Here is a 12,866-nt window from a genome sequence, read left to right as displayed (position 1 = left end):
TGCATTTCTTGGTTTTGCCTCAGAAACAGCATTTTTAATGTCAGGCCACAAGTTTTCTATTGGATTAGGGTCTGGGGATCGGGCTGGACACTCCATAACGTCAATCCTGTTGGTCTGGAACCAAGATGCTGCTCGGTTACTGGTGTGTTTGGGGTCGTTGTCTTGTTGAAACACCCATTTTAAGGGCATTTCCTCTTCGGCATAAGGCAACGTGACCTCTTTAAGTATTCTGATGGACTCAAATTGATCCATGATCCCTGAAATGTAATAAATAGACCCAACACCACAGTACGAGAAGCTTCCCCATATCATGATGCTTGTGTCTTCATGCTTCACTGTCTTCACAGTGTACTGTGGCCTGAATTCAGTGTTTGGGGGCCTGACAAACTGTCTGCGGCCTCTAGACCCAAAAAGGACGATCTTGCTTTCGCACCATTTCCCTTTAGGCCAGTCAATGTGGTCTTTAGCGAACTGTAACCTCTTCAGCACATGTTCAAGTTCAAGTAGGCTTTATTGTCATTACAACCATATACAGTTAGTACACAGTGAAACAAAACAACGTTCCTCCAGGACCAAGGTGCTACATGCAACATAAATTACAACATAAATTAACAGAAACTAACTAGCTAAGTATAACATTTTTACAGACAACATAAAGTGCACGTGCAAATGTGCAAACAAGAGCAACAACAAACCTTTTTAACAATAGGACTTTGCGGCGGCTTTTTGCTGATAGATTGACTTCCCTTTTTTTAACACACTGCTATTATTTTGACACACTGTATTTAGGCTTCGTAATTAATAAAGACATTTATACATTTGATGGCGATCGTGATGGTGCGGGTGCTTGGGCCAGTCGTTGCTTGTGTAGAATATGTAATTTGTGTGTGTGTGTGTGTGTGTGTGTGTGTGTGTGTGTGTGTGTGTGTCTCCATTGTTTTGCAAATGACCCAAAATATCTGTCCTGCTGTTGGATTGAGCCAATGACCTTCATAGTGAAAATCATTCAGAGTTTGACTTGTTTATGTGTAAGTACAGTAGCTATACATCAAAGTATACAAGTCACACACACTTGGGGCCCAAACTCGCAGGCGTCCTAATGGCAGCAGTGTGTAAGCATGATAAGACCTCCAAAAGGGCCTGAAAAATTGACAAAGAAAGAAAAAAATATTTTTTTTAATCCTTAGAAGAACAATTTGGCCTTGGCACATTATGACATCAGCACTATTAAAACAGCATTTTCAGAGCAATGGCGATGACGTCATATTAATGTTGTAACTGTGCTGATGTCATAGTGCTTTGGCCCTAATAATAAAAGGCTCAATGGATGTAAAACTAATAACAAGCACTGAGGTATATTTTCTTTAGTGTAATCCATTCTATAAAAAACCTAAACATAGACAACAAAAGGCCTGAAGATGTCGCTTCTGACTACGGCACAATTCTGGTTTTAGTTAAATCGATGCTTGGCACTGCATTTTTTTTAGGGTTCCCTCAGGAAGAACCTCTTGTCCTGAAAATCCTCCCACACAGCTTACAACTTGATGTCAAATTTTTGGTCTGTAAAAGCTGATTTTAAAACTCATCAAGCTCATTGTGGACACCTGACTGTTACACATACAGTCCCCAGACTGTTGCCCCAAATTTAGGAGCAGACTTTTGTATAGGAGTAGCTCTGTATAGCTGTAGATTTACACTTTCCCTTCAGTGGAACTAAATGGCCCAAACTGATTGCAGCCTGACATTGGACCTTTCCAAAAAGTGAGCTCCATGCAGACATGGTCTGTCAAGGCTGGAGCAGGAGAACGGAGTGTCCTGTACAAAGTTGAAGCCACACTCCAAAACCGAATGTAAAGCTTTACCTGTAGCACTGTATCTTTTAGTGCATAAAAAGATGGGGCTCAGCAGACAAAAGTGTTCAAGGATGTTGACTCGGCCCCCAAATTCTCCAGATCCCAATCTGATTAAAGATCCACGAAACGCACTGGACAAAATATTCTGATTGACGGAGGCTCCACCTCACAACCCACAGCAGAGTTAGGATCCACTGGCAGAAGGTCTGTGTGTGTTCCTGGATGGTGTTAATGTTAACACTTTTAAATGTTCTGACTGATCCGTGTATAGAAAAAATGTAACACTTGAAAGCTACATAAATGTAAGTTTTGTCCAAGGTTAATTTCTTTATTAACAGGAAAAGAAAAATGAATTAAAAAGAAGGCAGATCCCACAGACATTTTTTTTTATTTGCCCCATGGGATTAGACTTGAACAGTGCAATTCTTTACAATATTTAATAAAGTGACAAATTCCAGCCACTATAGGTACAGATAACTATATAATGAGAAGTGACATGGTGCAGTCGACACGAGAAGGACAAATTAAATGAAAATAAATGGAACTAGTATTTCAAAGAACACAATAAAATAATATATGTACAGCTAGGAACATTGTCTGCTAAAATTTAAAAAGTACCCTTTTTAAAAAATATATATTCGAAGATATTTTTTTTTAGGATTTGCGTAATGCTATTCTGCATGTTTCAATTAAGCGACACACAAAATGAAACTTTACTCGGGTCTGAACAATTCACTGGCTCCGTGAACTCCCTGTTTCAGAACTGTTAGGCTGCCAAAGGGAAGAAGAAAAAGAAAAAAAAGGTTAGTAAATTGTATTGTTTTTAATTTTTAAAGACATAATTTTGCATTAAAAAAAGAATACAAATTTGCGATGTTGATATGTAATCGGTCTGACTATTTTATTCATTTAAAGTTCCCTCTTTTTGTTTGAGGCCCAGGAAGTTTAAACAGAACTGGTAGCAGAAACCACTCCATAAAATATTTCACCCACCTGTTCATGTTAATCTGTACTTCAGTGGTGATGATAAGGATCCCCTGAATGCACAAGAGCATGAACAGAATTACAACAAGGAGAAACAGTACAGCACTGATGCTGCATCTTTTAACATCCCTTCACTTGTTGAAACTCCTGCTATCTTTTTTTCATTATAACTGGCCTCAGATCAGTTTTAAATGTCAACACCCAGCAACATCTCTTCAGTGGCTCCTTTCAGACATAAAAAAGACAAACAGTACATTTAAGTTCAGACCACAAAGACCACAGAGTAAACAAAACTCGTATTTTCTCCCTTTCGCCCTGGGTTTGGTCTCGGATTTCCCTCAGATTTACAACAGCTTAGAGTGCACTAAATAAGGATACAAAATTAGATTTCTTTTAAATACTGTGGCAGCAGCAGCAGCATCTTTGATACGGCGGAGCGTCTGGGTGGAACACGCGACCTTGAAATCACTGGGGTCAAGGGCAAACCAGAGATTGTCCTCTATGATACGTTTATATTTGCGGTTGTGTTTAATATAAGTTTGAGAGCTAAATCTGTGTCCCAACACCACCATGCACAGATTTCTATAGACTTCTGGATACAATGTGACTTCTTGTTAAGATGAAGCGTCTTTTTGCACCATGGACACTGTAGCCACAGCGCCCCCTGGTGGACTTTTGGAAATCAGGCTTTCTCTGTGAAAGAGAGAAAGAGAATTTATAAGTTCAGCTCCTCTGTGTGATTAAAAAACCTTCACCTCTTCCTCCGTTTTAGACTCCATTCAGTCATTAAATCGTTCCCTGACTCAGTCTTGTATTTTCTTGCCCACGTCCTTGCAGAGCTTCAGCTCAAAACAACCCATTAATTCCCACTAACCAGCCTGGCCGTCACACCTCTGCCAAAAACGTCTTCAGAGGGCAGAAGTCTTTACAGAACACGTTTCCACAGTTCCTGTAGAGACAGACACATCGCTATAGTTAATATCTGTACAATTGCATTTCTTAACCAATTAACCAGCTCTTAACCAGGTTACATCATGTATGTTTGACTGGTAGTGTATTTAAAATGTGATTATCTGCATATGATCGTACTGGTCCATCACAGCACATCAATTAACAGCCCGGTGTGTAGTTCATGTTGAATGAAAAGTTCTTACCTGCAGTGATGGCGTCTCTTCTGTCTCACTGTCACAGTCGAAGCAATGCGAGCGAGGCCATGTGGTCTGGAACCCATCTGGTAACCAGGTTCAGAAACAAGTCTGGGTCAGATCTGATTTAATATAGACTTATTTCATTTTTATTTATATTTAATGACAAGCTTATATGGCTAAAATATGACTAAATCAAAACTTTCAAGGCATGAAAACAGACACACACCACCTCCCACTGCTGATCTGGTAAATGACCTAAAGACCCGAATCTGCAGGATTTAATAAACTGCACTACTGCAGCAAGATACAAGTGTTCACTATGTAGTGACTGGTGAGTGAGTATAATGGTTGCTATTATTAGGGTAAAGCAAGTCGGAATGATTTGTCTATATTTGAGTTGCTGACACCGGAGATGTGAAACTGGCAGAGCTGGTCATACAGTCAGATTCACCTCGGTATCTTTTCTCTCCACTCGATTCCAGCTGCAGTCGCTGAGGCGATCCTCGCTGTGGGCCGATAGAGAGTCCTCTTCATCATCATCCTCATCATCTGACTCTCGGAGGCATGTCTGTAATGAAAAAAAGGTGAGCACATCAATGGTTTAAATAAAAAAATACCATCGATGTTCCTCTGTTCTATGCAGTAACTGGGGTGGCGCTCACAATGTCATCCTCGTAGTAGATGTCTGGCTTGGATGGTGCCAAGCTGTACTGCCTGCTCTCCAGCTTCATCTGCAGCAGTTTGACCCGCCGCCGCAACCCCTCCACCTCCTGCTTGTAGCTCGCCTCAATTTGACGTAGACGTTGCTACACAGCATTCAGCGCCACCGGCGGCCCGTCGTCATCCACGCAGTGGGCCGCTGACGGAACGATGGTCCTAGGGCTGAAGAAAAGGATGAAGAATTGCAGAGTGCAGCATTTTTCACTGCTGACATCCAACCAGGCTGGACTGGACTGCTCAGATTACGCTGAGCCTCTCTTTACCCTGCGTGGGTGTTACCAGACTGGGGACAGAGGAGCTTCCTAACACCCTGGGTCCATGTTTCATCATTTGTAGCCAGAGCTGAGACCGGAGCCTTAATTCAATTAAATTCAATTCAATTCAATTTTATTTGTATAGCGCTTTTAGCAATTTTCAATGCCGCAAAGCAGCTTTACATAGTCAAAAGAATTATTTAAGTTTGTATGAAATGTGAATTTGTATGAATCAAAATGGTCAGTTTGTCCCTAGTGAGCAAGCCGAGGGCGACAGTGGTAAGGAAAAACTCCCTGAGATGGTAATAGGAAGAAACCTTGAGAGGAACCAGACTCAATAGGGAACCCATCCTCATTTGGGTGAAACAGAAAGCAGTAAATGATCTGCATTTATACAGTGTGTAGGGTGGGAGGCAGTTCAGCTATAATAGCTGATGTTAATTGATGAGCCTTAACGTGTTGACCTTCTGAACGGAATGCAGCTCGGCCACGGTGCCATACTCGTCCTGTATGGTTTCAGTGGAATCCTCCAACTGGACAAGCGTAGTGAGTTTTTTGATCTCTAAAAGCTCTGCAACAGTAGGTGAAGGGAAGCCTGAGGGCTACGCCATTTTCAAAAGCGCACAGCAAGTTGTCCATCGAGCGCGTCTTGGGGAGCCTGTATTAAAATAAAACAGCTCTGTAACTCCCTTTTACAGGGTAAATAAAGGTATCGTTTAATTAAAGGTGATGTAACAAATATAGAAGAAGAAATCTTAAAGAATTTGTGGAATATTTTTATCTACAAGCACGTGAATGTAGGGCAATGTAATAATTAAGGCCTTAAATTTTTTTTATAAAAAAGAACAAAGCATGTTCATAACGTGACCGATTTTCTCGGTTACCACAGCTTTCCAGATGAGGGCAGATTTTTCTCACAATCTGAATTCTTTTTCAGCTCTTTGATCAGCACTAGTTTGATCAGCACAGGAGAGGCTGCTGTACTGACGTGTGGAGGAAACGTGAGGTGAGCTCCTCTCCCTGAGATGAGGGGTTTAGATGGATTCCCATAGCGTCCTCAGCTGCAGTGCATGGGGACGAGGTGGGCAAATAAACGGCCGTCTACAACTGCAGTGCTCGTGCTTGGTTTTACCAACATTCCATTAATAACACTGTTTGGAAAGTAACAACCAGTCAGTGTAATTATACTTGTAATCACTGCAATCGAGCAGAAGTCAATAGATCTCAGAAGCAAAGCCATTACTCAAAACCTACGTATGGAATAAATCAGCTTATAACTTGTTAACCCTTTAACTATCAGAATTTACTGTCATCCTCCTTCGAGTTATAGCCACACCTTATAAGGTTCGGCCTAAAGCAACAAATTAAAAAAGGGTAAAATATTTCTTTCTAAATGACCATATCATGGCAGGGGATGTGGAGAAAGTTTTGAAAGTTCTTGTTGCCGGCACAGAGCAGGGACCAGACAGAGCATGTCCGCTTCTAGATGTTTCGGGATTGCAGCCTGTAAACTTATAACCGAAATCCAACTACTCGGTTTCCACCAGCACCTGGAATCCCTGGTGAGATCAAATAAAACATGGATCAAAGTTCCATGTTTTTCTTTCTAAAACCTTGTAGCAAAAAGGATCAAGAAAATGAAGTTAGGAATCATGATGGCATTGCATTCAATAAGAGAGGGAAAAGGGTCAGAGTCTGTTATTCAGTTACACCGGATAGTGGAATTATACAGTGGAATTATACATTATACAGGTGCAGAAAACACTACTGAAGTTGTTTTGTAGGAGTATGTTGTATGTAAGAGTCCTGGGATGAACACAGCATAGTATTTAGGGTTACAGAAGCTCGAGTACAAATCTACTGCATACAGGTGAAACTCGCAAAATTAGAATATCGTGCAACAGTTCGTTTATTTCAGTAATGCAACTTAAAAGGTGAAACTAATATATAAGATAGACTCATTGCACGCAAAGCAAGATAGTTCAAGCAGTGAACTGTAATAATAATAATAATAATAATAATAATAAAATATGAGCACTAACCAAATGCGAGGCAACACAGTGTACTTAGTTCTGTAAAGCAAGATGACCTGTGTTTATTGCATTGTGCTGCACATCTTTGTAAATGCTACAAGAGTATAAAACAGTTGCATTAGAAATCTGTATCCAGCATTCAATGTTTTGTCCCTTTGTGTACGAATTTTCTAGCTTAGATGTTACCTCGATGGTTCTGTAGTAGGGGTCGAGCAGGACCTCGGCAAGGGCCGCTATCTGAGGTGTGCGGTCCCAGCCGTCAGAGCAGTGTACCAGCACTGGACGTCCCTCCCTCTCCACAGCAGAACTTACAAGAGTGGCTGCCTTCAGCATGACGGACAGATGCTGCAGCCAGCGTGTGCTCTCTAAGACAGACAGCCAGCTGGGGACAGGAACAGGAAGTAACCCACAGAACTGATCAAAGAACTGATAATGTTTTAAATGCTGTTAAATGATATACAGAGTACGAACAGATCACGAGCAAACATTGGTCAACACAACTTTTTTGTGCAGCGCAGAAAAAAATGTCTCAGGATAGATTTTTTAAGAGGCCAAGGAACAAAAGAGAGAGATAGAGAGAGAGAGAGAGAGAGAAACCCCCTGAAGAAGTGTTATTACTGAAGAGTTTTTTCCTTCCAAACACTAACCTCCTCCCCACCCATCTTCCTCCTCACTAATTTAACTAGTAAAATAAACTGTAAAATAAGGGCATAATAAAAATATTACAAAATATAGAATAAAAAAGTGACAATGGTTGTGCAAATATGCATAAAAAGTGACTTATTAAAGTGACTTGTTGAAGTGTCGTGTGCAATGGTCCAGAAATCAAAAATATAAATATATAGTGCAAGTGTGTATGAATGTGTCCATAGTGTCCATGATTGTCCAGTCAATGTTGGGAGTTGTCCTGTATTAGTGGTATTAGTCCTGTGTTGTGTTGTGGTTGAGAGACCTTATTGCCTGCGGGAAGAAGCTCCTCCTCAGTCTCTCTGTGTTGGTCTTCAGGGAGCGGAATCGCTTCCCAGACCGCAACAGAGAGAACAGTCCATTGTTGGGGTGGCTGAGGTCCTTCACCATCTTCCTGGCCTTGGTCCAGCACCGCTTACTGTAGATCGAGTGCAGGTAAGGGAGCTCGGTGCGGTTGATGCGCTCAGCTGATCTCACCACCCTCTGTAGAGCTCATCTGTCCTGCATGGTGCTGTTCCCAAACCAGGTCGTGATGTTTCCCGTCAGGATGCTCTCTATGGTACAGGAGTAGAAATTCCTGAGCACCTTGGAGGGCAGTCTGAAGTCTCTCAAGCGTCTGAGGTGGTACAGACGCTGCCGGGCCTTTTTTACCACGGTGTTGATGTGACAGGACCATGACAGGTCCTGCGTGATGTGAACACCGAGGTATCTGAAGCTGTCCACTCTCTCCACTGGGCTCCTGTTGATGACGGGGGTCTGATAGTTCCTCACCTGCTTTGTACTGAAGTCCACTATTAGCTCCTTTGTCTTGCTGACGTTCAGGAGGAGATTGTTCCTCTGGCACCAGTTCTCCAGATTTCCAACCTCCTCCAGGTAGGCCGTCTCATCGTTGTTCGTGACAGTGTCGTCAGCAAACTTAGTAGTGGCCACGCAGCCATAGGTTTACAAAGAGTACAGCAGGGGGCTCAGAACACACCCTTGGAGGGCTCCAGTGCTGAGAGTGAGTGAGGCTGAGACATGTCCGCCCATCCTTACTGCCTGTGGTCTTTAGAGATCCACTGACACAGAGATGAGGTCCCAGGTGCTCCAGCTTGGTAGTGAGTGTGGAGGGAATTATGATATTAAATGCTGAACTGCAGTCGATGAAAAGAATTTTAACATAATTCCCCCTTCTAGTGTCCAGGTGAGTGAGCGATGTGTGGAGGAGATGAGAGATGGCATCATCAGTAGAACGGTTCGGGCGGTATGCAAACTGTAGAGCAGGGGTCACCAACTGGCGAACTCCGGTCCGGATCCGGACCGCAAGATGCATCCATCCGGACCACGATGCCTTTTGACTTAATGAAAAAATAGCAGACGCTATTTTCTAATGAAATAAAATGTATATCGGGCACGTGAGGGTCAGCTCGGTAAAGCCATTTGGGTCCTACGGCACCACGGGTTGCTACTACAGTTACCACACCAACTGTTACGTTCAGATGTGCAGTCATGCGTGCATTGAAGAGAGCAAAAAACGAGAGCAGCGCACAGATAGATTAGCGTTCAAAACTGTGAAAAGTTGATTCGGAAAACCGAGTTTTCCAAGATGAATGGGTGGGAAAATATGCATTCATTCTTCCTGCATCAAGCTCTACGAGGCCCGTGTGTGTTATTTGCTCTGACTCTGTTGCGGTTGTCAAAAGTGGAAACATTAAACGCCATTACGAAGCTTAACATAGACACTTTAAAGAAACTTACCCCGGCAGTCTGAGGTAAGGGCGAGGAAAATAAATGAGCTTAAAGTGCAGTATGAGCGATCCTCCCTCACTCACTCACCGCCCAGCAATGAGCTTATGAATGTTCACTGAGAATACAGGGGATCTTAGGAAAACATAACAAGCCCTTTACAGATGGGGAAATAAAAAAGGGGTTGTTCATTTTTAAGTTGTTGTCAACTTTTAAGTTGTTAATGTTGAAATTAATTTATGTTCTGTTCAGATTCAGATTTTTGTTTATCATATTTTTGTCAGACATTGTTACTGGTTTAAATAAATAATTTTGTACCAAAGCAACATGAAGGACAGAACAGAACAGCATTAAAATGAGATCCAATTCGTGAAGGATGTAAATTTGTCTGTTTATACTAGGACTGGGTGATTCTTTAGATTTTTTCGATTAATTTGAATTATGTTTTAAGACGATTTAATTTTTTCTTAAATTGAGGTATCGCGATTTAAAAAAATATATATATTAGATACATTGTAAGTGCACCAATGGCAGAATAATTAACAGGCATGTCCGACCACATGATGGCACGCCTAATTAACCGCTCACTTGTGAGAGTAGAGCACTTTATGAAACAACGTAATAGGCTACTGCAGAGACCACATCATAGAGATGGACGGCTCTTCACGTCAGGATGACCTTGTGCTAAAGAAAGGTAGTAACGTTTCCTCTGTGGTTTGAAAATGGTTCGGATTTGAGAGATCAGACGTCGAACAAACTTTTGTCAAATGCAAAATATGCAGAAAGTCAGTTGCAACCGGCAGTGGCAGCACCACTAATTTATTCCAACATTTGCGACAAAGGCACCAAGTTGAATGAGACGAATGCTCAAAGTTAAGAGATGAAGACAAGCTGGGTCCATGTGCAAAAGGTCCACCTAAAATTGCAAAACGGCAGATGTCATTAGCGGTATCATTTTCCAATTCCGTTCCATACAATAAAAAGGCGCCCCGATGGAAAGGAATGACCGATGCTGTGGCGTTTCATATATCGCTAAGGACATGGTTCCCATATACACCATCAAAAAGCAAGGGTTCATAAAAATGCTACACACTGCTGAGCCAAGATACAAGTTGCCGAGCCGCAAATATTTTAAAGACATAGCTACACTCAAAAAAATGAACATGGCTACCTGTTACATGTACTAAAATGTAATATGTGTTTTGTACATAATAATTTCATGTTTCCAAGATGAACATTAATAAATTATGTTGTATTTACATGAAATTCAACATCTTAACATGTATTAAATTTAATTATGTTGAGATAAACCAAAGAGATCTTCTCACTATAAAAAAATCTCAGATCAAACATCGCGAGAAGAGAACACAGCGTGTTGAGAAGACAAACGTTTGGCGGGCGTGTGGAAAAGGTAAGCAGGAATTAATTCCTATATAATTAATATCTTTCTAAATAGAAACGAAATACTGAACATAAATGTCACCTGCTGTTTAGCGATGTTTAGTCACGTTATTTTGGTTTAAGCTATTTCTTGTATTTTTACATACTGAGGTTCGGTTCTGGTTTCGGTCTGTTCTCATGAGTTGTGAAGCGAGAGGAAGAAAGTATAAATATTGTTCATTTGATAAATTAAGTATCATGAATTTTAATTGAATCTATCTCTGTATTTTTCCACAGGAGTTTGTGAGTGAAAGTGTCCTGTCTGCATCTGACTTCAGGAGTTTCCTGACCAACCGTCTCTAACGGTCATATTTAAAAGTCATAATGGACAGTTATAAAGTACAAAACGTTTCTGTTGATGTTTAATTGTTTTTTCTATGATTAATACTTATTTGTGGTGTTTTATGTTTTATTCATCTTTTCAAATTGAGACTTCATTTGTAAGTTGCTGCTGGTGTAAAACAGTGTTTTTATTAAATATAAAATAAAAATCTCCGTTTTATCCCGTTTGTCTTATGCTTCCTTCCTTCACAGAATTCTGTTGACCAGGGCTTGAAATTTAAATTTACTTAAGTTGGATCAACTTAATTTACAACTGAAAAATGTGTTGTACCAACGCTATTCGTTTATGTTAACAGTATTAAATTATGTTGGACGCAGCTGTAGTAAATAAGTTAAATGAACCTAATAAAATTAATTTGACTGAACCTAAGAACATTAAGTTGGGCCAACAAAATTGCTTAATGCTGAAAGAAAGCCATTAAATCAGGTGGAAATTCTTTCCATAATTTAATTACGTTCATTCAGCAAGTTATTTTTTTGAGTGTATTCCCCGAATGTACACTGAAACACGTGAAAAAGTAGCGGAGCAGCTTGAAAAGGCATCTTTTTTTTTCTACGACGACTGACCTGTGGAGTAGTCGTACTCTTCAGCCTTACATGAGCCTTACAGCCCATTACGTTGACGCAAAATGGAAACTGCACAGTTTTTGCCTTCAGACGTATTATTTTCCTGACGATCATACTGGGGAAATAATTGGTCATGGGCTTAAAGATGCGCTGGCGTCTTGGAAGCTTGTGGAGGATCGACAGGTGTGCGTGACCACTGACAGTGGAACGAACATGAACAAAGCAATGAAGATAAACGAGTGGACCCATCTTTAGTGCTTTGGACATCGTCTTCACAATGCCATTGGTAAGTATGATTAATAATTCAAGCAATAATATTTAGATGTTATTTCATTAATAAATGAAATTATGATAATTTATTATTATTATCATTATTATTATTACTATTATTATTATTATTATTATTATGTTTTGCTTTTGTAATAACAGTGCCAATCACGTAATATAAGTTTGTTGGTTATAGATTCATATTCTGAAGTTCTGAAGGAGGAAGCTCTTCACAATATTTCTGTCAAAGTACAGTGAACTGCTATTTCAAATAAATTTTTTGTTGCTTTGTTTTAACAGAACATGGTGTGAAAGACCACAGAGTTGACCATGCACTTGCAGTGTGCAAGAAGGTTGTAAGTGTGTTTTCCTTCAGCTGGAAAAAGAGAAGAGATCTTGCATCTGCACAGGCTGAGCTCGGCCTACCTTCTTATCAACTCATTACAGAGACCCCCACCAGGTGGGGTTCAAGACAAAAGATGATCGAGTGTGTTTTAGAACAGGAGAAAGCCATAGCTCGGGTACTTGGCTCTGATAAAAAAAAAAAAAACTTGGAAGCTTGTTCCAACGTGGCAAGACATCGATGTCATGGAATCCATAAATAAAGCTGCAAGAGTTCACTGATGCATTGTCAGGTGAAGCAAAGTAAGTGTGTCGTACCTCAAACCAGTGCTCCATTTCTTTAACAGTAGCATTCTACAAGCACAAGATGATGACACAGCTTTAACAAAATGCATCAAAAGCACAATACTGCAGTACCTCAACAGCAAATACAGCGACCCAGTCACAGATGAACTCCTCGATGTAGCTTCTCTAATGGATCCCAGGTTCCGTACAACTTACATC

General features: G+C 40.7%; 1 pseudogene; it reads right to left on the bottom strand.

Annotated features, from left to right (window-relative positions):
- Nucleotides 1-3,722: 3,722 nt before the first annotated feature.
- LOC128509171 (myotubularin-related protein 4-like) lies at nucleotides 3,723-12,020 on the bottom strand (annotated as a pseudogene).
- Nucleotides 12,021-12,866: the final 846 nt, after the last annotated feature.

The sequence above is a fragment of the Clarias gariepinus genome, chromosome 2, assembly GCF_024256425.1.
Source record: "Clarias gariepinus isolate MV-2021 ecotype Netherlands chromosome 2, CGAR_prim_01v2, whole genome shotgun sequence".
Classification (NCBI taxonomy): domain Eukaryota; kingdom Metazoa; phylum Chordata; class Actinopteri; order Siluriformes; family Clariidae; genus Clarias; species Clarias gariepinus.
The sequence above is the reverse complement of the archived record's forward strand: the minus strand, read 5'-3'. Positions and strand labels throughout refer to the sequence as shown.